The following is a 23,517-nucleotide window of genomic DNA, read 5'->3' as shown; positions in this document are numbered from 1 at the left end:
CAGAGCGGCTGGGCAGGGGCCGGAGCTGCGGGGATCCTAGGATCCTACGAGTGTTCCGAGTGTGGGAAGAGGTTTCGGATCAGCTCCAGTCTCATCCTGCACTATCAGATTCACTCAGAGGAGAGGCCCTTCCTCTGCCCTGACTGTGGGAAGGGATTCAAGTGCAACTCCACCCTCATCACCCACCGGCACATCCACACTGGGGAGAGGCCCTACGAGTGTCCCCAGTGTGGGAAGAACTTCTCACAGAGCTCTACCTTGACCAAACACCAACGGAGGCACCGGTAAGGGAAGCCCTGCGAGTGCCCCGAGTGCAGGAAGAGCTTCGTGCGCTGCTCCAGCTCCATCCCCCACTGGAGGAGCCACTTTGGGCACAGCCCTGGTCACCCACATTCCCTGTGATCCATTTTGGGAACACACCTGGCTGCTTATCCATGTGTTTGGCCTTAATTTTTTTCTCTTCTCCATCTCTCTGTACTCCAAAAGCCAAGAGGGATCGATCTGTTGCCTCAAATCCCACTGAAAAGAACTGTATTTTTACCCAAAATGGCTCAATTCCACCTCAAATTTCTTGTTCCCTCCTCAAAAAAACTCAGTCCCAGGCCAAATTCGCTCCATGCCACAGCTCCCAGGCTGAGATGGAGTTGGGAGGAGATTGGGAGAAGTGGGATCCCAGTTTGGAGCAATGGGATGGGGATTGTGTGGGGCTGGCTGGGTGGGATGTATTTGATAGCAAATAAAACTTTCAGAGTTACTGATTTCTGTCCTGTTCATTTTCAGTCAGTTCTGTTTGCAGTGATACCTTCTCAGCTGATTAAATTCCTGTAAAAATCCCATTTTTCTAAATCATCTAACCCAAACATTTTTCTAAATCATCTAACCCAAACAACCCAAAAACCAATATCCAAATAAAACCACCCACACACAATTTTTTAAAAATAATTTTAATTTTTTAAGAGTACTTAAGGATGTTATTAAAGTTTAATTGTTTGGTTAAAATGTGTGAGAAATTATAGTGGTGTTTGATTTTGTGTTTAGTATATTTGTAATATGAATTGTTTAACTAAGGTGTGTTAGATTGCATGTTAGTTTTTTTAGATATTTTTTATCTGAAGTATATTAGCCATTGAGTTAAAACTTTCAAAAGTTATTTCTTGGTATATAATTTGTTTATATAAATTTATTGGTAATGTTATAGTAATAGGTTTTGCTGTTTTGGGTTGAATCATTATTGGAATATCGTAAGTAAGAGTTGAAATTACTATATTTCATTTTCATCATTATTATTTCATTTTATTTATTATTTCTTTATTTATAATTTCATTCTAATTTTTTGAGATGATAGGAAGGAAATTCTAGGGCAGGAACATTGTTTCCTGGCTTGGAACTGGAATTCCAGACTCTGGGAGTGTGTGCAGGACCACACAGACTGGGATCAAATATGGACTGGGATCAAATATGGGCTGGGATCAAATATGGACTAGGATCCTATGAACAGGGACTGCACAGAGTGGGACCATATGGATCAGGACTACACAGACTGGGATAAACTGGACTGGGATCAAATATGGGCTGGGATCACATGGACGGGGATCACATGGACAGGGATCCTGGGGATCAGAACCCTCCAGACTGGGATAGCCTGGAGTGGGATCAAATATGGACTGGGACCATATGGGCTGGGCTCCTATGGATTGGGACCACACAGACTGGGATATACTGGACTGAGATTATACGGACTGGGATCACCTTGACTGGGATCCTATGGACTGGGATTCTAGGGAGTGGGACCATATGGATCAGGACCACACAGACTGGGATCAACTTGTATGGGATCAAATACGGGCTGGGACCATTTTTTAAACTAACTTTGTTATAAAGATATAGTTTTTATTTCCATTGTTAATTAAGCTTAGAGAAATAGCTGCTTGTGTTAAATGCCTGCTGGGATGGGAGAACATCCAATGCACACAGGATGAGGACACCTGCACAGATCTGCCAACTATCAGCACTCCCCATCTGAAAGCAGAGTGGACCAAGGCCCAAAAACTGGAGGTGATAAAGAGAAGGAGCCAAAACCACAGCCAAAAAACCACACATGCTCTGAAAAGGCAGACCCAAGGAGGGGCCAGGTAGAAGAGTTCCTGGAAAATGTAAACAAGTTTATGGATATGCATGAGGGTCTATGAATATGCAACAGGCTGGTGTAAGGAGAAAGGTATTTCAGGGGATCCCCGAAGGGAACAGGGTGCTCCTGGCTGAGTGCCAAGATGCACCCGGCCGTAATAACCTTTGCTCCATGGTCCTGATCTCCCACTGGCTTTTATTAAACTTTTTACATTTTCAAAGGAGGATGAACGTGTTTCTCTGCACTGAGAATGTCCTCGTCGACCTGGCCACAGGTGAGGCGAAGCTCATTGACTTCAGGTGCAGCACGATCCTGCAGGACACATTCTACACCTGGATGTCAGGTGAGCCCAAAGCCGGGGCCCAGCCAGGCAGCAGAGGTTCCCCCCTTTGCTGGAATAGGGGGAAGAGGGAGGAAGGGAGGGCGGGAGAGGGATCCTTCTTCAGCCAGCTGCAGCCAAGTTGCTTTTTGGCAAGGCAGGGGCTGGCTGGGAGGGAGGGAAGGAGGGAGGGAGGGAGCAGGATATGCCTGATGAGCTGTGCCCGTGTCCCATAGGAACGCCGGAGTACAGCCCACCGGAGTGGATCCTCTTTGGCTGCTACCATGGCCAGCCAGCCACCATCTGGTCCTTGGGCATCCTGCTCTATGAGCTGGTCTGTGGGCACCTTCCTTTCCACACCAAGGAGGACATCGTCCGGGCCAGCTCTGCTTCCCCGCCCGAGTGTCTCAAGGTGGGGATACGCCTTCAAGGCACGAGGGGAAGAACGGGGTTGGGAGGGGCAGCTGGCACAGAAGCGTCCTGCTCTTGCAGCTGGTGAGGAGGTGGATCTCCTGGGCTTAGCTGGAGGAGGTGGCACCTGTGCCTCTGTGCTGGTGTCCTCTGCAAGAGAGGATCTATGGGAAGCTTTTGGCTGCAGCTCTGAGCACTCCTGGTGTGGCCTGAGCACTGTGGAATGTGGGAGAGCATGGACAGGAGCTTTGTCCCGCTGAGCGGCGATTTCTGGTTTCTCTCCACAGAGTGCCAGCACCTCATCAGGTGGTGTTTATGCAAGGACCCCACAGACAGACCATCTCTGGAAGAGCTTTTCGAGCATTTTTGGCTGCAGGAGCCCTGCCTGGCCCAGGAGATAGCAGAGCTGCATCCCTGTGCACAGTAGATCCAGGAACCCAGCAAGTAGCAGTGGAACACGTCTCGTGGCGCTGGAAGAAAAGCCCAGAGCGTTTCCCTGCGGCTGTGGTGCGGAGGAGAGAGCACAGCCGAGGAGATGCTTCCGCTGGTCCCCGGCGAGCTGTGGAGGGAGCGGCTCCAAGCTCCCCGTCCTATTGGAGAAGTGGTGGCAGTGCAGTGAAGGTGCCACGGACTGGGACAGCAGAAACATCCCCCTGCAGCTCAGTGGGATCGTGATGTCGCTGCAAGTTGAGGCACAGCTGGCGTGTTCTTCTGGAGAACAACGTGGAGCTGGGAACACCATCCTGGAGCTGGCCGCTGGCAGGGCAGAGCCGATGGGCTTTGGCTGCGGCCCCTGACTAGAGGACACGCTCTGCGCCCCGATGAAATCAAGATGAGTCCCCAGCCAGCGCAGGGGTGGGGGGATGCTGGTGCTTCCAGGCAGGGCAGGGCTCGGCCTGGCCCTGTGCCAGAGGTTCCCCGCTCGGTGGCACTGGGGAATATTAATTTTTATGCTGGCCGCCAAGCTGCTTCTTGGCGGGACAGGGGACAGATGTTGTGGAAGGGGAGCCGGCTGCTGGCCTTGCTGACAGCTTCTGCCAGCCAGCCTGGCAGGGGGTGAGGCGGGGGCAGCCAGCCTGACAAAAGCATCCATCCATGTGGATGGGGGATGGGTTCCGGAGCCGTGCCCCAGCTGGTCTGCTTTGCAGGCCCTTGAGGAAGGGGGCGCGTTTACATGTGGGAAAGGTGGGGATTTTCCCCACCTGTGGGCAGGTTTAATTCTCTCATGGAGTGGTCAGACCCTCCTCAGGCCTGTGAAACAGTGACAGGCTTTGTGCTTTTTCTTGTTTCCAGGTCTTGTTTTGAATTGACTTCCATGCAATTGTTCTCTCTTTTTCCCTGGAGGATTACACCTGGTGCCCGGACCGGATGGGGAAGTGCCTGCAGCGTCTGTGGAGCACGTCCAGTGGCAGCACTACCCCAGGGGCCATGGTCTGCAGGGACAGCCCCTTCCAGAAGGACGAGGACCTGGTGCGTGATCGGCTCCTCTCCTGGCAGCAGCTCTCCAGAGGTGGGCACCCAGCTCCATAGCTCGGCTGGCAGAAGGGCTCCGGGCAGGCGGCAGCGGGCACACGGGCATCCCGCTCTTGCAGCTGCTGAGGAGTTGCTGTGCCGTGATTAAGCGGAGGAGGTGGAACGGTGCCTGCCACGTTGCCCTTCTCTAAAAACAGAGACTAGGACTGGAGGTTTGGGCTCTGAGCACAGCCAGCAGCCTGGCCCGGGCACAGGTCATGGCAGGACAGGGGGACAGGAGCCTGCTGCGACTGACCGTGGCTCTCTGGTTTCTCTCCACAGGCTGCCAGCACCTCATGCCATGGGAACGGCACCGCTCGGCCTGCCAGGGTCAGGGGGCTGGAGGGCAGCCCGTGTTCATTTGCTGTCAAAGATAAATTATTTTGGTTTTTGTTTGTTATCGTCATCATCGGAGCGTTTCTTTCATCCTTTTCCAAGCTTTTGGCCTGTTGTGATAAATGGATGTGTTTCGTGCTAACAAAGTCTGGTGGTTTATACCAGCTGGACTCTATTGTGGTCTATACCATGTTTTATTTCCTGCATAGGTAAAATATCATGTATCAAATTTGATCAAAAAGAGAAATGAGGGAGTGTGAAAACATGGATTTGTGGGATGTAGAAGATACCAAAATTCAGTCTTTAATAAAAAGCATGAATTAATATTATCCAAAGAGAAGATGGGGGAAATTGTGATAAATGGATGTGGTTTGTGCTAACAAAATTGTAATTATATCAATATTTTGGGAAGAAAATTGGAAAGGTATATGTTATTAATGCTATGAAGCAAATGGGTTTCTTTGTAGATGATACATGTAGGAAACAGGATACAGGAGATTGGAATTGGCCTTGATGAACAAAAGTTAGGAAGACTCCCAAGTCAGAATTGGCATCAAGACGAAGTTAAGACAACTCCCAGGACAGGATCGGCCATGACATGAATAACATTGGGATAATTCCAGACAGGGAGTCTAAAACAGTGTTCTTATCTATAAAATAAAAAGGCTTAATTGGAGCATAGTGCTTACTTACACAACACAGGACTTGGGGCACATGCACAGCCTGTCAGGTTGTTCAGAGGACAGTGAGGAAGACTGTTGGCCTTCCTCCAGGAAGAGCCCCAGAGAGCCAGAAGCCCCCTTAGCCACAGCAGGACCATGCGCTGTGAGTGTGGTGATGTAGATTTCAAGAATCAGAAACAGGAGGAGATTTACAGGAAAACATTGATGAATATGTATTAGCACACAGTACAGAAGTTATGTTTGGATCCTTTTGCCTTTTGCACATCAGGCAGGGTGGGAAGCCCTCCCTGTACCCTGATTGAGCAGTTTTGGTTATGCTTTATCCAAACCACTGCCAAATTTCCTTTTGTAACTACTGGATTCTATTTGATTGTATTATTTTATCTCAGTTAAAACTGCTGCTAAATTTTAGGTTTGTGGTTTATTAAATTAGACATATGGGACCCCATATATAACATCAGGAATATGACTTATAGTTTACAAAACCAAAATGAATATTATTCAGCTAAATTAATGAGGAATAGAAAAGCATTCAGGACTTAATCACAAAGGATAAAGGAACAGAAATGATCATACTTGATTAAATGAATACGTTTTAACCTAATGAGTTAGTATTTTAGTCTCCTCTGGCTTTTGATCTTCCCCCCAGAAGGGGAGCAGTTCTTTGATCTCCTCTTCACGAGGGGCACAGTCCTTAGGGTTTGGTCATGGCTTTGGCATGGGGTGTTTTGTTTTGGATGATGATGACTGCCAAAAAACCCCCATAAAACCCCCCCCAGAACCCCGAAATTCCCTCAACTCCCCCCCCCCCAACCCCCTTAGGATGAATTTGGATAATTTCAGGTAATTTGGGGTGGATTTGGGGGGGTTTTGGTACCTTGTGGAATCCAAAGTGGGTGTAGGATTCAAACCTACTAAAAATTCCCCCTAAAATTCCCCTAAAATCCCTCCATATCTCCCCCAAACTCCATCAGGATGGATTTGGAGGTAGTTTTGGGAATTTCAGGTAATTTTGGGTCAATTCTGGGTCAATTTTGGGTGGTTTTGGTAACTCCCGGACACCAGATTTGGTGTAGGATTCAAACCCAGCCAAAATCCCCCCAGAGCCCCTCAGGATGGGTTCTGAGGTAATTTTGGGTGGATTTGGGGTTAATTTTGGGTCCTTTTGTGAAGCAGCGAGGGTGCAGGGCTTGGAGTGGGGCTGAGCAGCGGGGCAGGAACCAGGGGAGGGAGGGAGGTGTGAACCCCCCCTGAGGATCCCCTGATAGGGACACCCCTAAAAAGTTCTGTGCCAGGATTGAGAAATGAACGGGACCTTTGGTTTTTTTGGTCTTCAGGTTGTTGTTTATTTTTCTCTTACCAAAAGTTCAGCACGCCGTCTGCACACCAGACTTAGCGTACAAAGAGAAGGCACCAAAAGTCACAAAACACACAGGTTCAAGGTCTTTTAAAATTATTTTGTCCAATTAACTCTTGGAACACATTTTATTTCTACCTTTCTACCAGTAACTAATTCTTTGTCTGCCACTCAGTGTCTGCATTGCAGCTTTTTCAACCAATCACCCTGTGCTCCCAACACAGCAGAAAATGGAGGAGATGAAGAACAAGGAGGAGATTAGACAACACCCAAAATCCTCCATCTTGGAAGCTTTCTCCATGGACAAAAGTTAAAAGCAGTGATCTCCTGGGGATCAGGACTTCTCAGGGAGACATTCCTTGTGCCCTGGGTTCCAACAGCAGGGGGGAAGGGGAAGTTTGGGATGGGAAAAGAAAGACTTGGGCAGGAAAAAAGGGAACCTTAAACAGCGTGGTAAGCGCCATTTCTAGAGGGAGGGCCCGGGACGGCGCGGCCGTCACCTTCCCGGGTAGGTGTGGATACACAATCCAGGTAAGATTTCCCATGGATCCGTCTGGGAAACATTAGGGAGCTGGAGATGAAGAATCCTGAACAACCTCGCAGGTGGTGTTTGTGACAATTGTTTTCCTCACGGATTGTTTACCCCAAGGGGTTTTCTTAATTAGCCAATCATGTGAAATGTAAAATAACCAATCAGGTCCACCTGTATTGGGATCGAGTACAAAAAAATCCGTCTCCTAATAAAGATGATTATTGGCCTTCTGAAGATGCATGGAGTGTGTCACTCATTTATCCGTGTCATTTCTGACTAAGCAGTGACAGGCAGGGAAGGGGAACATGGAAAGATGGGGGGGAAAGGAGGACACAGGACGGAGAGAGGACGGCAGCGCTCCCGTGTCACCTCTGGATGGATTCTGTCCCTTGTTCTGCCCTCAGGAAAAGAGAGACAGGGTGGCACAGAGTGTTGGGAAGGATGAAAGTTCGACAAGAATCTTTAACAGATATGTGTGCATGACAGAAAGATTTTTGAATGCAGAATCTGAAGAAGGAATAGAAATGAAAGCAAGTTTTGATATAGAAGAAAAGAATTGTTGAGCCAGTCTTACTGGGTAACTAAGGCAAAGGCTGTGCTACTTACAAGTGGTTTTTATGGCTTAGAGCAAAGGATAAACCCACCTCAAACAAGAAGATGTTTTTACCAACCAAAAAGATTCCACAGGTAAACAAGACTGCCAATATTGCAAGTAGAAAAAAGGTCTCAGAATTTTCCACTGCAGGAAAACTGAAAAACAACTTCTAGCTAAAACTGTAACGTAATAACTTTGAGTGATTGGAGAATAGTAACATGAATATGGTAATTACAGGCGTTATGATAGGCTATAGGTAAAAGTAAAGGTAAAGATTGGTTATTCTGTGTTAAGATGCTCAGCAAAGCAGAGTATATAATGCACTATAACCAAAGCTAAAGGGTCTCCAGGCCTGCCTGCAGCTGTAGGCACAGGCTCTGCCACGCACAACCCTGGACTGCTGTAACATCCAGGATACAATAAACTGCATTTTGAAGAAATGCCTGGAGTCCCTCATCTCTCATTCAGGCTCTTACAGGAGAGGGACACGGGGTGATGGAGAGATGGCAGCAACCCCGTGCCATGCTGGCAGTTTTCACTCCTTGCTGAACGCTTGGGAACAAAAGGGTAAGGAAAGATATGAGCAATGTTATGGATACATATTCTAATATTGGCTTTTCACAGATATTAAAATGGATTTTATATGTGTGATGTTAAAGCAACTTTGGTACAAATATATGGGTTTTATTTCTGTTGTTAATTAAGCTCAGAGAAATAGCTGCTTGTGTTAAATGCCTGCTGGGATGGGATAACATCCAATGCACACAGGATGAGGACACCTGTACAGATCTGCCAACTATCAGCTCTCCCTGTCTGAAGGCAGAGTGGACCAAGGCCCAAAAACCTGGAGGTGATAAAGAGAAGGAGCCAAAACCACAGCCAAGAAACACACATGCTCTGAAAAGGCAGACCCAAGGAGGGGCCAGGTAGAAGAGTTCCTGGAATATGTAAACTAGTTTATGGATATGCATGAGGGTCTATGAATATGCAACAGGCTGATGAAAGGGAAAAGGTATTTCAGGGGATCCCCGAAGGGAACAGGGTGCTCCTGGCTGAGTGCCAAGATGCACCCGGCCATAATAACCTTTGCTCCATGGTCCTGGTCTCCCATTGTCCTTTATTAAACTTTTTACATTTTCACAGGAGGGTGAACGTGTTTTTCACATTTAGGAACGGGTAAAGTTTTTTCAGTTTTTTACAGGAGGGAGTTTTGAAGAGCTACAAGTGGCTAATCTGCCTGCAACAAGGACCATTCCACGGGCTCTTGTCACCTTTCCTGACACGTCTGCTGCAGCTCATGGAGGGTGAAGCCCTGGAGGCTCCTTAGGGGTGGTTATGGACGATTGCAGGCAGCGCCTCAATGCCCTGGATCAGGGGTGCCCCCTCCTGGGAACCCCCACGTTTTCCAAATAGGCATCATCTCCTTCAGGATGCTTCCTTAAGAATCTGAGCTGTACATTGATGACAGAGGTTACAATCTAAACCATTCCCATCAGTCAGTAACATAATTCAGGTGTTAAGATGTTGGAATGTTGGAGGACAGAAGACAGATGATGAACTTTGGACCTGGTTAACAGAAGAGATTTGATACCAGGATGCCTTGGCAAAACAAACAGGACTTTGAAAATTAGACCTAGATTGCAAGAAGGGTTTGCTGGAAAAAAATCAGACGGGTTTGCTGGAAAAAGAAAATCCCATTAAACTCTGCAAGCAAGGGATGTTGTTTTATGCATAAGTTTGTGTAGGTGATTGTAACCTAATCATTGTAGTACACATTACTAGTCTCCCTAAAATAGTATATAAGTGCTTGTATCCCACAATAAAATCGGATTCTGATCCCCGAGTCAGTCTCCCCATCTCTCTCCATCACTGACACTTCCCTAATAAAGAACTGTTATTCCTGCTCCCATATTTTTACCTGAGAGCCTCCCTTAATTTAAAATTTATAACAATTCAGAAGGAAGGGGTTTCCATTTTTCCATTTCAAGAAAGGCTCCTGCCTTCCTTAGCAAACACCTGTCTTTCCAAACCAAGACACAGGAGCCACCTGTATTATACATGGAAATACTTCACACAAAAATAACAAGAGCCTCAAAAAGGCAAAACAGCTTGGTAATTTGTAGAAAGTAACTCTGATAAAAAAAAAGTGTGAATAGATTGGTCTGAAGATGACATTCACAATTTTCCTGGTGACATTGTGCACTGTACTGTAACAGTGGATAGCCATGGGACATAGCCAGTAGGATAACTGGATATGCTTTTCAAACTTTTTCTAAGTATTCATTGAATGATTCATTGAATTCTCATCCTTCTGTACACTTCAGCTCTGCTGCAAACTTCAGAGACATTTTTTCACAAGCTTCTAACAAGTTACTCTGGATCCATAATTCCTGAGACCAAATGGAGTCCAAATGCCAAGTGGGATTACTCTTTTCAAAGCCTGGAGTCACACAGAATGAAGCAGCACTTAAATCATCCTGTGTATCCCATACACATAACAGTCCAGTCACTGACCAGCTGCAATAATTTTTTGACTTTTGCTACAAATTACCTTCAAGAATAAGCTACAAATAATATCTTGAACCGGTTTAAATTCAGGGACAGCATTGCAATTGCCCTAAAAAATTCTAAGGGTGCCTAGTGCTGTTGCAGTAATACAAGAGAACTGTAAGTGTGTATTACTAGTTGTTATTCATATTAGGTACAAATGGCTCAGCTTAGCTTTGCAAAGGAGGAAACAAGTGATGGAGAGTTGAAATGATGGAGTTGGGACAGTGTAGCCAGTCTGCTTTTTGTGAGAGATGCTCTTAAGCAGTGGCAGTAGTAATGCACTTGTCTTCTGTAACTTTGCTCCTTGTGATCTACTGTCCACCTCAGCAACTTTTTCTGCTCTTTTTTTTTTCTTTATTTCTTCAGCTGAGTACCAAAAGGAAAAGACAGAACTGCAATGTTACTACCAAAAAAAAAGATTATTTTTCAAACTAAAAAATACTCACAGCTTTTAGAAAACACAACAGAAGTGTTGGAAAGTATAAACAATACAAGGTATTGAACAGTATTTCTACATTATCCTACATCAGCCAAACAAATGGATAGTAGGGCTTGAGGAACAAGGATATAATTGAAGTTTTGTTAAAAGGGCTTCTTTTGTTCTGTGTGGTAACTGTCATCACCGTGATGTAAATACTTCACAATCTATTTAAATTTTACTAAATTGTATTATCTTGAGATCAGCTATGATTTTTTAGATTTCTCTTGTACCCATCATTGAATTATCTGAGCACAATCTCCAAACAAGACATATGGTAAAGTAGCAAAGGGCTGCAATAACTGAGCAGCCAACAGGATAAGCCACACTGGCACCTACTGGCTTTGCCAAATCCTCTGTGAGTGCTTTCGTTTCTTTTCCTTTTTGGTTTAAAATGCAACACATTTTCATTACTTCTCATGACTCGCCTCTGAAAGAAAAAGGCAGTAGCTGTTTTTGGCAGGGTAAGTTACATTTGCAAATTGGCTCACCTCCTTGGCAGCAGAACTGCATTTTTTCTTATCAAAGCTGCTCCTCAGCTTGAGTGGGGAGAAGGTGCAAAAGGATGAGAGAGGCTGGTGGAGCTCTGATCGTCTGAGGATGCAATGGTGCAAAGAGCTGGAAGGTGAAATACCTTCTCTTGAGTTCAGGGGCATTAGGGAAAAGGAGTGTGTGCCCGAAAGCTCAGCTCTGTCAGCCATATTCACCGAGTAAAAGGTTTCTTTCCTGCACCTGTGTGTGTGGCCAATGCCAAGGGATGGCAGCTCTTTCCGTTGTGGGGGCATTGCAGCCTCCAACTGCAGAGTATGCAAACAGAGCTGCACTGAAATGTGTTCTCCAGGGCTCAGTTTTGGGGCTGGTCCTGGTTAACATCTTTATTGATGATCTGGAGATGGAGATTGACAGCACCCTCAGTAAATTTGCCAATGCCCAGTTGGGTGGGAGTGTGGATCTGCTGGAGGACGGGAAGGCTCTGCAGTGAGACCTGGACAGACTCGATCAATGGGCCAAGGACAAGGCCATTGAGGTTCCACAACGCCAAGTGCCACATCCTGCAGGTCACCAGCCGCCTCAGTGTGAGCCAGAGTGTGCCCAAGGGGGCAAGAGGCCAATGGCACCTGGCCTGGATCAGCAGCAGTGTGGGCAGCGGGACCAGGGCAGTGCCTGCCCCTCTGTGCTGGGCACTGCTGAGGCCACAGCTCGAGGGCTGTGCCAGCTCTGGGCCCCTCGGGAAAAAGGACTTTGAGGGGCTGAGTGTGTCCAGAGAAGGGCAGCAAGGCTCACAAAGGCTCTAGAAAACATGTCCCATGAGGAGTAGCTGAGGGAGCTGGTTTGTTCAGTCTGGAGAAGAGGCTCAGGAGGGACCTCACCGCTCTCTCCAACTCCCTGACAGGAGCGTGCACTGAGGGGGGGCTGCTCTCTTCTGCTGGGCCTGCACTGAGAGCCAGAGGAAGTGGCCTCACGTTGAGAGGAAATTCAGGTTAGACTTTAGAAAAATATTTCACTGCTCAGGTGTTCATGCCTGGGAATAGGTTGGCCAGAGGGGTGGTGCAGTTGCCATCCCTGGAGATGTTAAAGAGACCTCTGGATCTGACACTGGCAAATGGTTTAGTGGTCTGGGTTTGCAGTGTCAGTGCTGGGCTGACATTGAACTGATGCTCTTCAAGATCTCTTTCACCTCTGACGGTTCTACCAGTCCAAGCGCTTCCCGCCTGGCTGAGGGGAAGGCTCAGGGCTGTCCCGAGTCCGAGGGTGGCCGCACCCTGAGGCGCTGGGGTGGCGCTGCGGCTGCGGCATCTCCTGAGGGGCCGGGCTGGGCTCTGCCCTCAGCTCCGCGAGATCCCCGCCCTCAGCCCGGCGGGGCCTCCGCTGTCCTTCAGCCCGCAGATCCCACCCCTCAGCCCGCAGATCCCACCCCTCAGCCCGCAGATCCCACCCCTCAGCCCGCAGATCCCACCCCTCAGCCTGGCGATCCCACCCCTCAGCCCACAGATCCCGTCCTTCAGCCGGACAGCGTTCGGCAGCAGGCACCCGCCTCGCCTCGGGGTCTGCCCGGAGCCACCCGCACCACTGGATCACAGGTACCCGAGCCGTGCCCCATTTCCCCCCTCGGGACTCCCCAGCCTTCCCACAGAAGAATGCAGCTGCTGTTTCGTCTTTAGACTGTTGCCTTCAAAACCCCCCCTCCCCACCCCCCGCCCTTATTTTAAATTTGTATATGTTCTTTCCCTTTTATCTTTGGGCTGATCTGGAGTGCTTGCTAAGGCTTCAGAGGGGAGCTCTGATAAAGAGCTGTAAATCACACACGGCCCATCTGAGGGAGGAGGGTGCGAGGGAGCTGAAATAGGCCAGGACAGCCCCAAGTCCTGTTCCACAGCGCAGCGTCCTCACGGCCTCAGCTGCTGCTGTGGGGTTTGGTTTCCACAGGACGCCAACAACCCGCACTTCTCCCCTCTGGCCTTTGCTCCCTGGGTTTTGAAGGATAAGTCCTGCCCAGGCTGGCTGGTCTACTGACCGTGCCAGCCATGTGCTCTGGTGCTGCTGAGCACACACATTGACAGATCTGCACTTCTCCAGGAGTGGTTTCTGAAGTCTGAAGCAATGTTACTGGGTTATTTTCCATAAATGATGGAGAAGAGTTTTAGATGCAACATTTGCAAGCTGTTTGTTGAAGCAAATCTAGTTGTTTGTCTTTCCACCTTGCTCTGTGATGAAACAACCGAGGTCAGCTATTTGCATCTAATTAATGTATGCTGGCTTATCAATACTATTTTCCATGCCTCCTGTAGGTTGCAAAAGTCAAAAAGATCGAGGTAAAGGTCGAAATATACATCCTTGTATACATCCAGTTTTAAACCCCTTGTGCTTCTTATATTGCATAATTGTATAAACATGTATTAAATGAAACTCTTCTGAAAAGCAATTAGCTCCAGAGCAAACTCATTTTTACAGGCTTCCTTTTGTTTGGGTGAGTTGTGTTTTTTCTTAGGCTGGCAGGGTGGTGGCAGTAGGACAAAAAGAGGTGAGAAAGGCTGGCAAGCTTTTTCCTTGTTGTGGCAGGGTAGGATTTGCAGGAAAATGAAATGCATGTCTTATTATCACTTCTGAAAGGCTGCAGGGAGATGACCACTCTCAATTCTCGCTGTGTAAGGGAAGCAGCAAAGGAATGGGGGCAGTCAGTAACTCCCAAGAGAAAGCAGGGCTGGCTGTCTTCATTAGGATGACAATGCTTCTGCTTTGAGCCTTTGCTCCACTTGGAGAAGGAAAATGAATCCATTCTTAAGCTGCATTTGCCACTGATTTCAAGTTTCTACCTGGAGCCAAGTCATTTTTGGAGAAATTGTAAGAGGTTACTGTGATGCTTGCATCAACCTTCTCTGTTTGGGACTTGGGGCGTGTTTGAGGGAGCATCTTTGTGCCTCCAAAGCTGAATGTCACTCTGCTGCTCTGCTCTCAGAGGCTGCCCTGTGGGGTTTGTGAAGAAGCAATGCTGTGGGGTTTGGTGGGTTGCATGGTTCATGTAATGTGGCAATGTCTTTGGAGAATTTCAGTGGGTTCTCCCTGTAAGGAACATGTCTCTGTGCTCACTGCCCTTGGTTTGATCAGTGCTGCCAGAACAATGCTGATGGTTTGGTGGCTCCTTGAGCAGCAGGAGGCCGAGTGTTTTAGAGTGTCCACCCCCTAAGTAACATGACTTGGTCTTAGTGCCAGTTGTTGGCTGATGGCAAAGTTGGCCACTCTTGTAAGGAAAGTTGGATCAGCTTTGTTGTGATCAGTGACACAGAGCAGGGGATGTTCTTTACTGACAGTGCCCCTCAGGGGTAACATGGAACAACCTGATTTCTGCAGAATGTGCACTCTCAAAAGATGATCACCTGTTAATTACAAATGCAGGGCTGTTATAAAAGACTGTATTTCCAAAGGAAAACTCTGCCATACAACAATACATTCTACTGTGTGTGTGTGAGATGACAAAGTAAAAGCAGAAAACTGGGAAAAGTGCATTTTAGAAAAATTATGTCATTTCTACTGCATATATTATAAACACTGCTAATCTGAACAGAACTGAAAAAACTTTTTCCTTGCTGTTGTAGAACAAGAACAGAGATTTAAAAAAAATGAACACTCAAAAGGTGCAGATAAATCAGTGTGGTAAGATATCTAATATAATTTGTCATTATAATCTGCATCAATTTTACAAAGTTTTAGTAGACTCTGATAGGCCTGTTGTGGGGTGGTGAGCAGTTGGGAGAACATGCTTTTTCCTATTTGCCAAATTTTGGATACTGTATTGGATATGCAAAGGGTAAATCCAATGCCAAACCTACACACATAGTAAAACACACCACCACAAAGTCACTTTTTTTGGTTTTTATTTGCTAATATTTATCCAGATTTTTATTGTATTTTAACTTTTTAAGAACCCTTAAACCTTGTAAGGGTTTACTGTTAACAATACCTTCTGTCACTGTTAGAAATAATTATCATCTAAGTCTTTTAATGATACCCCAAAGACTAAGAAGCAGATTTTCCAAGTCTGTTTTCCCACCCAGGGTTGTGTGTAGGTGCCCAGAGAATATTTTGTGTTCTGTTTCCACCCACCTGACTGAGGGCTCTGCTGCTGTGCTGCATGGTTTATGTCTCCTGTACCTCAGTACCACGGAGCAGCCTTGTGCTCTTGGATTCTTTTCTTACTACTCCACAGATTTTCAACTGCACCCTGATTTTTATTTGCACTCTGAATACTTTAATGGCTGTGTATTATATACACTTAATGCACCTTGCAACTGTGAATTTAATATTTAGTAGTTTACATCAGACTTACTAAGAATTACTAGTAATGAAAGGCCAGAAATATTAAAAGGAGGTTTTTACTCTGCAAAGGACCTCATGCTCAAATAACAAAGGATGGACAGAAATATTTCTAGGTTTGTTATTGGTGGCTGAATAGAAGTGATGTAGCTCCATTTTGGCTCACTTCCCCCCCCCTTTTTTAAAATACACCTACATACTGCATTTTGACAGGTTTATTCTAATACTGACTAGATTAATAGAGAGAAAAGATAACAATTTAATGAAGCTTTTTGTGTTTGCTCCTAGATATGAAAACAGATCTGACCTTACTGCTGGAATGCCTTAAATCTCAGTTGGACTGCCCTCTGTCTCAGCAGGAGGCTGTGGTCACTGTCTATTCCATTTGCCAACAAAACAGTAAGAAAGGCTGTTCCTTAGAAACAATGCAGGCATTTATGTTCACCATATATGCCAAGGAACTGGTGGGCACTGTAAAAATGTCTAAAGGACATAAGGCTTGAGATGTTGGAAAATCTTAGAAGCCTTTCATTTTGCAGAGAAACAGAAGCAAAAGTTTCTGTTCTTTTTTCCTCTTGTAGGTGAAGCAAGCGAATATTTGGAGAAATTGGTGGTTTGATGTTTAGAAATGACCTTGCCAAGTCGAGTGCTCATTGCATCGTAAAGGAAGCAGCTTTATTTACATTGGGGATTATTCTAGAGAGTAATGGCAATAAAAATAACACTGTTTGTATTTCTGAGTGTGCTATGGCCCCCTGTCATTACTTGTGCTCCTGCTTTGTCTCCATTTTCTTTTGGTTACACAAAATGAGACTACAAGATTGTCAGTTGGAACAAGGGCAGGGAAGGTGCCCCAGTTGCCCTGTCCATCCCCAGATTTGATCTGTGCCTTGCTGACTTGTGCACACAGGGTGTCTTTAAGTTACCAGACAGCTGCACTCCCCCTCTCCCTCAGCAGCAAGTGTTCAGTGACTCCTGGATTGTTCCAAAGCTTGCCAGGGTCCTGCTTGGTGTAGAACTCACTGCAGGGGGAAGCCCTCAGGCACCTCATAGTCCTGCCCTGTCTCTGCTCCCCACATACTGGCCACAACTGAAACTTAATAATTTAGGATGATGAGTAGCTTACTTTAGGACTTAATGGTTTTCACTTTTTGTTTTCAGTGTCTTGTCAGCAGGCTTTGTGTACTTCTGCATTGCTTGAAGAACTCGTTTTATTTTGAATTAAAAAGGATTCTGATGTGAACTTGAAAAGAATGTCTGTTTCTGTCATCTTAGTACTGGTGTCAAATAATGGTAAGTTGGGTTTTTTTCTGTGTTACGACAACACTCCTTTTCTGTTTGCCAATCTGCAGTCCAAACTTTGGAACATGCAATAAGCAATGTTTTGGTGAAGTGAATTTATAAAGATGAATGTTTGCATGTAACCGAACCTGAATTGTCGAAGTAGGTCATTGCTCACTGGGATTTCCTTAAACAGCAGAACATGATTTAATTCTAAAAAGAGAGTTTGCAAATGCAAACCCATAGTTTCTGAGAGTGTCTAGAAAGAGAGAGACATAGAAAGGTTATTTACCAATATGTTGATATGATTTTGTATTTACTTCTGGGGAGGATATGTGCTTAGGAAAGGGAATGTATGTATGTAAATTCAACTTGCTGTTAAGATTTTGTCTGCAGTTGCATTTGTCTCTGGAGTCTTGTGTGTGTTCTCTTTTAGAAAATGGGCAAACCCATGTCAGAGACACAGGCTGCATCAGCCTGCTGCTGCAGTTGTTCAGGTGAACAGGGTTGCAATTCAAACAGACAAATAGTAGGCTGGTTTGCAGCTATGTTTCCTTGACTGTCTGGGACTTGTTTGCATTTCCTTAACAGAACAACTCTCTCCATGTCTGAGAAGAATCTGTCAGCTGAAAACACTGATCCCTGCTATCAGCTCTGGTCCTCAGTGTGCAGCACTCTCTGTGCCTGTGTCAACAACCCCCAGAACGGGACGTGTTGCTCTGAAAACTGTGGAAGAAGTCCAAAGATATTCTCCAAATCGGTAACCCTTTGGTTTCATTTTTACTGTTCAGCTGAAGTTGATTTCATTGCGTTTTGATTTGGGGTAATTTGTTTTTACTTTTCTAGAAGATAATCAGAACATTTGCTGTGGGGTTTTTCCCTATGCCAAAGGGTGGCTCGAGAGTTGCACAGAGCCTGAGATAGTTCGTCCCATCTGTTCATTTCTTGGTCTCACAGTTGCAAACAACTGGAAGTGCAGCTCAAGCTTTACACAGCTTTGCATTTGATAAAAGGAAGTTTAATTCGAGAGCTAAATGGGTTTTTCTTTCTTGTCAATCTCTACAAAGTCATTTGCTGTTCTTTCCACTTTTACTCTGACCACTGTACTCCACCATCTTTACTTACACTGCGCTGTGCTCAAGTCCACAAATAGCCACGGTCTGCTTACATTTGATAGGGTCAGTAAAACTGCTGGGAGCTGTTCTGATTAAAAGTGTGTCTAAATTAAAGTCCTTCTGACATGACTGAAAACAATGACTTAGGTAGAACTCAGGCATGATGTTTGCCATTTGTGTGCACATATGAGGGTCATGTTTTCCTGGAACTATTTTATATGCAGTTACTGCATTTCTTGAGATTAATGTATCTCCAGCTTCTGTTGTATAAGAAATGTAATGACTGACACATGCACAGAAAAACTCTGATGGACTTACTTGGTGAAATGCTAAAAGAATTTGCAAACTCTGTTGCTTAAATCATATTTTTTTCATTTTTCCACTGAGCAGTTGTGCAGAAATCTTTTGTTTCTATTGGAGGACTGGATACATTAGCCAAAGTCCTCCTTGAGCTTATGCCTGATTCCTGTTTGTGTCACTCCAGCATGAAAATTGCAGTGGTACTAACAAAGACTCTGGATGCCTGTATTGCTACTAACTGTGAGTGGAAAGACATTTTTGATCTATGGCAATTTTAAAATGCTATTTTTAAAGTCTTGTGCTGGTGGAAAAGTTGCAGAAATGAATGCTTAAAGGCAGTTAAGTTCTACACATCCCAGTGGATGTTGCAATGCTATTTAAAACTCAGAGGTGTAAGTGGGGAGTGATTCAGCTCATCTGAGGTTGATTACTGTCCCATCGTTGCTCAAATAAATGCAGTGAAATTTAAACCCAACTGAAAATTAAAACTGAGATGCTCCAGCCCTTGCTGGGTAAGTAAAGCTGAGCTCTGGGCCTGGATTTGACCAGTCAGTTTGGATCCTGGAGTTATGCCTGTGGCTGAATAATAAATTGTGTAGCTTTAGGAAGCTTTAGTCATTTAGAGGTGGAGCTGAACGGACGTGGTGTTTGTGCACAGCACACTCTGCTCTGGTTTGCTGGCCGGGTACTGCTCTCCTGATGAGGTTTTGTGTTTTCCACAGAAGGTTTGCAGAAACTTGTGATCCTGACGAGCCTGTGCTGTGGCCATGGTTGCTGAATCTCACACTTCTGCCATAAGAGCTTCAAATGGAAGTTCCCAGAAGTTGAAAAGCATCAGCCTGCACTAGTTGTGAGGGTAGTTTCAGCTCAGTTGGGTGTGACAGGACTGGGCCTCAGCGTGGATGCTCTAGCAGTGGTGTTGCCAGTGCCAGGAAGGGCTTGCCCCCTGCTCTTTTTATGGCAGATACTCTGCGTGTCAAAGCTTATTCAACTCTCTCTGGCTCCATGCTGGAGCTGATCAAGGACATGGAGAAACTCAGCAAGGATCTCTAGAAGCTGCACAGTGCAAAGCCCTCCTCATTCATCAGATCTTCTGCCTCCTCTCCGTGGAGCACAGGCTGGGAGGATGGGCAGGACTGGATTTGGGAGCAGCACAGGAGGGGTGGGGTAATCTGAGCTGTTCAAGGTGGAGCAGGGCAGGGCTGAGCAGGCCCAAGGCTTTGAGGGCTCTGTACAGTTCCCTCCAAACCCAGCATTTGATCCTTGGATAATTCCTGTACACTCACAATCGACTTTCTTTTCCTTCCAATTATTTTAACCAACAGCTGCCATGAGTGTTGTCTTGGCAAAGTATCCCACTGTGTCAGAGCTGCTGAAGCTGCTGTCCAATGAGACACTGAGCACAGGAGAAAAAAATCAGTATTATTCTAACAATTGGACACTGTACTGAAGTTTGTGGTAAGATTTGCTTTTTCTTTTTCCTGTCTGTCAGCTTCTCCTAAATTCTCATCCACTGACTCCTCTTGTGGTGTCACTTCATCAAGACTGGAACACGAGAGAGTGTTCAGTTAAATAATACAATGTCAGTATTTGGACAAAAAGTTTTCTAGAATGTTCCATCTTTAAATTTTAAAGCTTGTTAGCAGGAAGTGTCTTAAGTAGCTTTGAAAAGTAGACTCAATATGCAAGAATTCAGAGCTGGGCTTAGGTGTCTCAAGGAATAATTAATCCAGACTTGACAGCTACTACAATCCAGACCTAGCAAATGGGTTGTCTTGAGCACCCTTTTCATGGTCCTTGGCACATACAGCTTCTCTCCACTGCTTACAAGGCCAGGAATATTTGTAAAAGCCATGTAAGAGCATTGGTTTCAAGACACAGAAGCAGTTGGTGGCTCTGAAATGGTTTTGTCGTGTTCCTCAGGGCTTGCCCAAGCTTATCTGGCACAAATACAGCACTTCAGTTGGTATTTTGTGGTAGTGCAAGCAAAGAGAAAGGGAAATTCATTTGTACTTGTGGTGTTTCTCATGTATGTTTAGAGAAACAAGAAAAAGACCTTGTGTTCAGAAAGTTTGATTTTGATCCTCTGAGTGCCAATAACATGTTCAATAATTAGCTCAAGAGGTCATAAATTTATTTGAACAGACATTTTTTCATTAAGAACTAGTGAAACAAGACTTAATGGAAAATGTCTTTTGAAAAGAAAAATTATTAAAAAATTATTTCAACATAAAAAAGGTTTTTCTTCAAATGCCAACACTGTCAAAATAAAAATGGTAAAAGTTTTTATTTCCTTTTTTTTGTTAAGTTTAAAGAAGAAAGAACTATGTTTAGCAATTATCCATTATATGATTCCATATGGGAATGAGAGCACAATAAAAATTCAGCCAATGACAGAAGAAATGAGGAGGAACAGATTGGCTAGACCAGGCTTAAGCTACTAATTTTATTTTGCTAAATAGAAACCTTGAGATTTTGATATTTCTGCATCCCAGGCCTCACAGAAATGTTGCATATCTACTCCAAGAGCAGGTCGTGAAAGAGAAGAAAAACAGGAGTCATTATTCAAGTGTTTTGAGCCACAATTAAATGAGCTTGGAACTCCATCGAATAAGTGGTCTCAGTCCTTCAGTTTTCTTACAGCAACCTGAGTTCTGGTCAAATCATCCTGTGGGATGTAAAGCTCTCCTGCTGTCACTGCAGCAGGCTCGGGTCTGGAGTGAAAATCTCTCTTTCTGCAGAAACTTGCAGAGAGTTGCCAGTATTGGCCCCTACAGTGACTGTAAGGTGAAGGTGTGTGGGGCTGAAACCAAACCTTTCCTTTACCATGTCCTGTTCTAGAAGAGAACCAGTGTGAGCTGCCTCAGAACAATGGTCTGCCACTCATGATTCAGGTATTGACAGAATCTCAGGACGAGGAGCTCGTCAAAGCTGCTACTTTTGTGCTGCAGAACTGCATACAAATGGGTAAGCTTGCTGTGACTGCTTTAAAAAGGAGAGGGATTGTTTCCATCTCTGTGTTCTGCTGATTCCCCAAGTGATTTTAACTTCTGTGGCAGCTTTTTTTGTAATTCTGTATACTCCAAAAGATGTTTGTTTTCTGCACAGAAAGTTGCCTATTTGTCTTTAAGAACTGACTTAGGCAGAAAAAAAAAGAAGTAAAAATTCCAAGAGTGTTGCAAAAATGCATTTGTGAAACCTCTCCATGTAGGGCCAATTCTTAAAGCTTTCCCATCTCTAAATTGTGTGGAAAAGATCAACATTGTCATTTATCACCCAGGGGATACTTTCTTCCTGGGGGTGTACCACTAGAGGGAGGGAATGAACCAGGAGATAATCAAGCCTGAAATCACTGTGTCTGCACTGATTTCCAATCTGAAGAAATCTTGATCTTTTCTTTCTAAAGTAGGATGTATTTTTGGGCCCCCTGTTTCAGTTTTTTATAAATTATCTGTACAATCCCTCCCATGAAGCAGAGAGACCTTGTCCTCTAATCTCTAGAGCGTGGAGGGTGTGCAGTTGCTAATTAGGAAAAAACAAACCTGTATCTCCATTTCTGTGCTGCAAGCACAACGGAGAGGTTTGTGTCAGATTGAGGTGTGGAGATTTGTCGTGTCCATTACTGTGGAGTTGTTTTTTTAAAAAAGCAGAGACTCGTACTGGTGAAGAACCCAGAGTTAATTCAATGAAAAAGCTTTTTTTTCTTTCACAGCATCATTGTGGAAACAGTTTGTAGGAACTCTAATTGCAAGTTCACCTTTTGTAACAGCAGGTTATATTTCAAGTGTGTTAACATTTATGTAGAAATCTTAGTTTTATAAAAATTGTAATTTTGCATTAAATTATTGGGGCTGTCCCTTAGCATACAAAAATGTAATAAATGCTTCTTAAATGTTGTGTTTACATGATAAAATTTTATTTATTAATGTTGTTTTATATTTTATAAAGCTGAACGGTTGTCTCTGAAATGATAACTCATTAAATGTGAACAGTGCAGAAGAATTGGATATGCAAGTCAGAAAAAGATGTCTGCAAGATAGCTGGAAGAAAGCAAAAGTAATTTTACACAGAATAAACTCAATTGAAAAACAGCACGATGAGGTTGGCCTACTTACCGAAATGGGATAAAACTAATCACATCTTTCCAGAGTTTAAGGAGCAAGCAAAAGTAAAGCCTTAAGATAAGTTCAATGTGAGCAAAAAACCCAGGAAAAAACGTTGAATTTGTGTGAAACGACAACCTGCAACATTTATCAGTATTGTAGATCAGCCTGAGTTACAGGTGTGCAGAGAATGGAGGCATCTGTATTGTAGGAAGTATTCTAGTTTCCTGTAAACCCAGATTTTCTATAAGCTAGAAAAAGAAGTTGAAGTAATTTGTAATTGCTAGACATTCAAACCTGTAATTTTAATATTTGGGTGCATGAAATGCTCAGGATTGTATGGCTGTGGGAACCGATTTACTGATCTACCCCAAATGGTGGATATTTTATATATATATATATATATATATGTGTGTGTGTGTGTGTGTATATATGTGTGTATATATATATATATATATATATATATATATATATATAACCTCCCCTCTCCTAGAGAATGTTTTAGTAGTAGAGGTAGGTAATGACTGAAGGAGGCGTGCAATGACATGGATTTTTTTTCCCCTTCTTTTCAAATTAATACATACTGCATAAAATAAAGTATCTTACTCTGCTGCCAGGTTGGTATGCTCTCATTTCATCCACTGACAGTCTGGTTTCCTTTCCAACCTGAAAGATCATTTCCTTTTTTATGTCTTTCAGGACATGATTGAGACTGGTGGAACAATGAAAGCTCTGCTTTCCAAAATAAAAGACAAGAAACCAAGGGATGGTAAGAGGTAGATCCTTGTAAGGTACAAGGATAAAGCCACTAACTAACATCTTCAAATCATTTGGGTCAATAGGCAGTGTATGCTGACAGGTGCTTGTTTGGCTTGAAGTTTGGAATGGGAGGAAGCAAATGCAGGAAGTAATCCTTATCCAGCTGCTGAAAAATTAACTGTTTCTTCAGCTGGGAAAGGGACCAGGGCACTGCCATCTTCACTGCTCAGATAATTATAAAAAGGT

The 23,517-nt window shown here is 44.7% G+C and overlaps 2 pseudogenes; one reads left to right on the top strand and one right to left on the bottom strand.

Annotated features, from left to right (window-relative positions):
- LOC132334622 (zinc finger protein 850-like) overlaps positions 1–23,517 on the bottom strand; it is an 860,268-nt pseudogene that overhangs the window by 550,005 nt on the left and 286,746 nt on the right.
- On the top strand, positions 15,020–22,855 carry LOC132334741 (telomere repeats-binding bouquet formation protein 1-like; annotated as a pseudogene).

Source organism: Haemorhous mexicanus, chromosome 16, assembly GCF_027477595.1.
Source record: "Haemorhous mexicanus isolate bHaeMex1 chromosome 16, bHaeMex1.pri, whole genome shotgun sequence".
In the NCBI taxonomy this organism is placed as follows: Eukaryota; Metazoa; Chordata; class Aves; order Passeriformes; family Fringillidae; genus Haemorhous; species Haemorhous mexicanus.
This window is presented reverse-complemented; position numbering and strand designations above follow the sequence as displayed.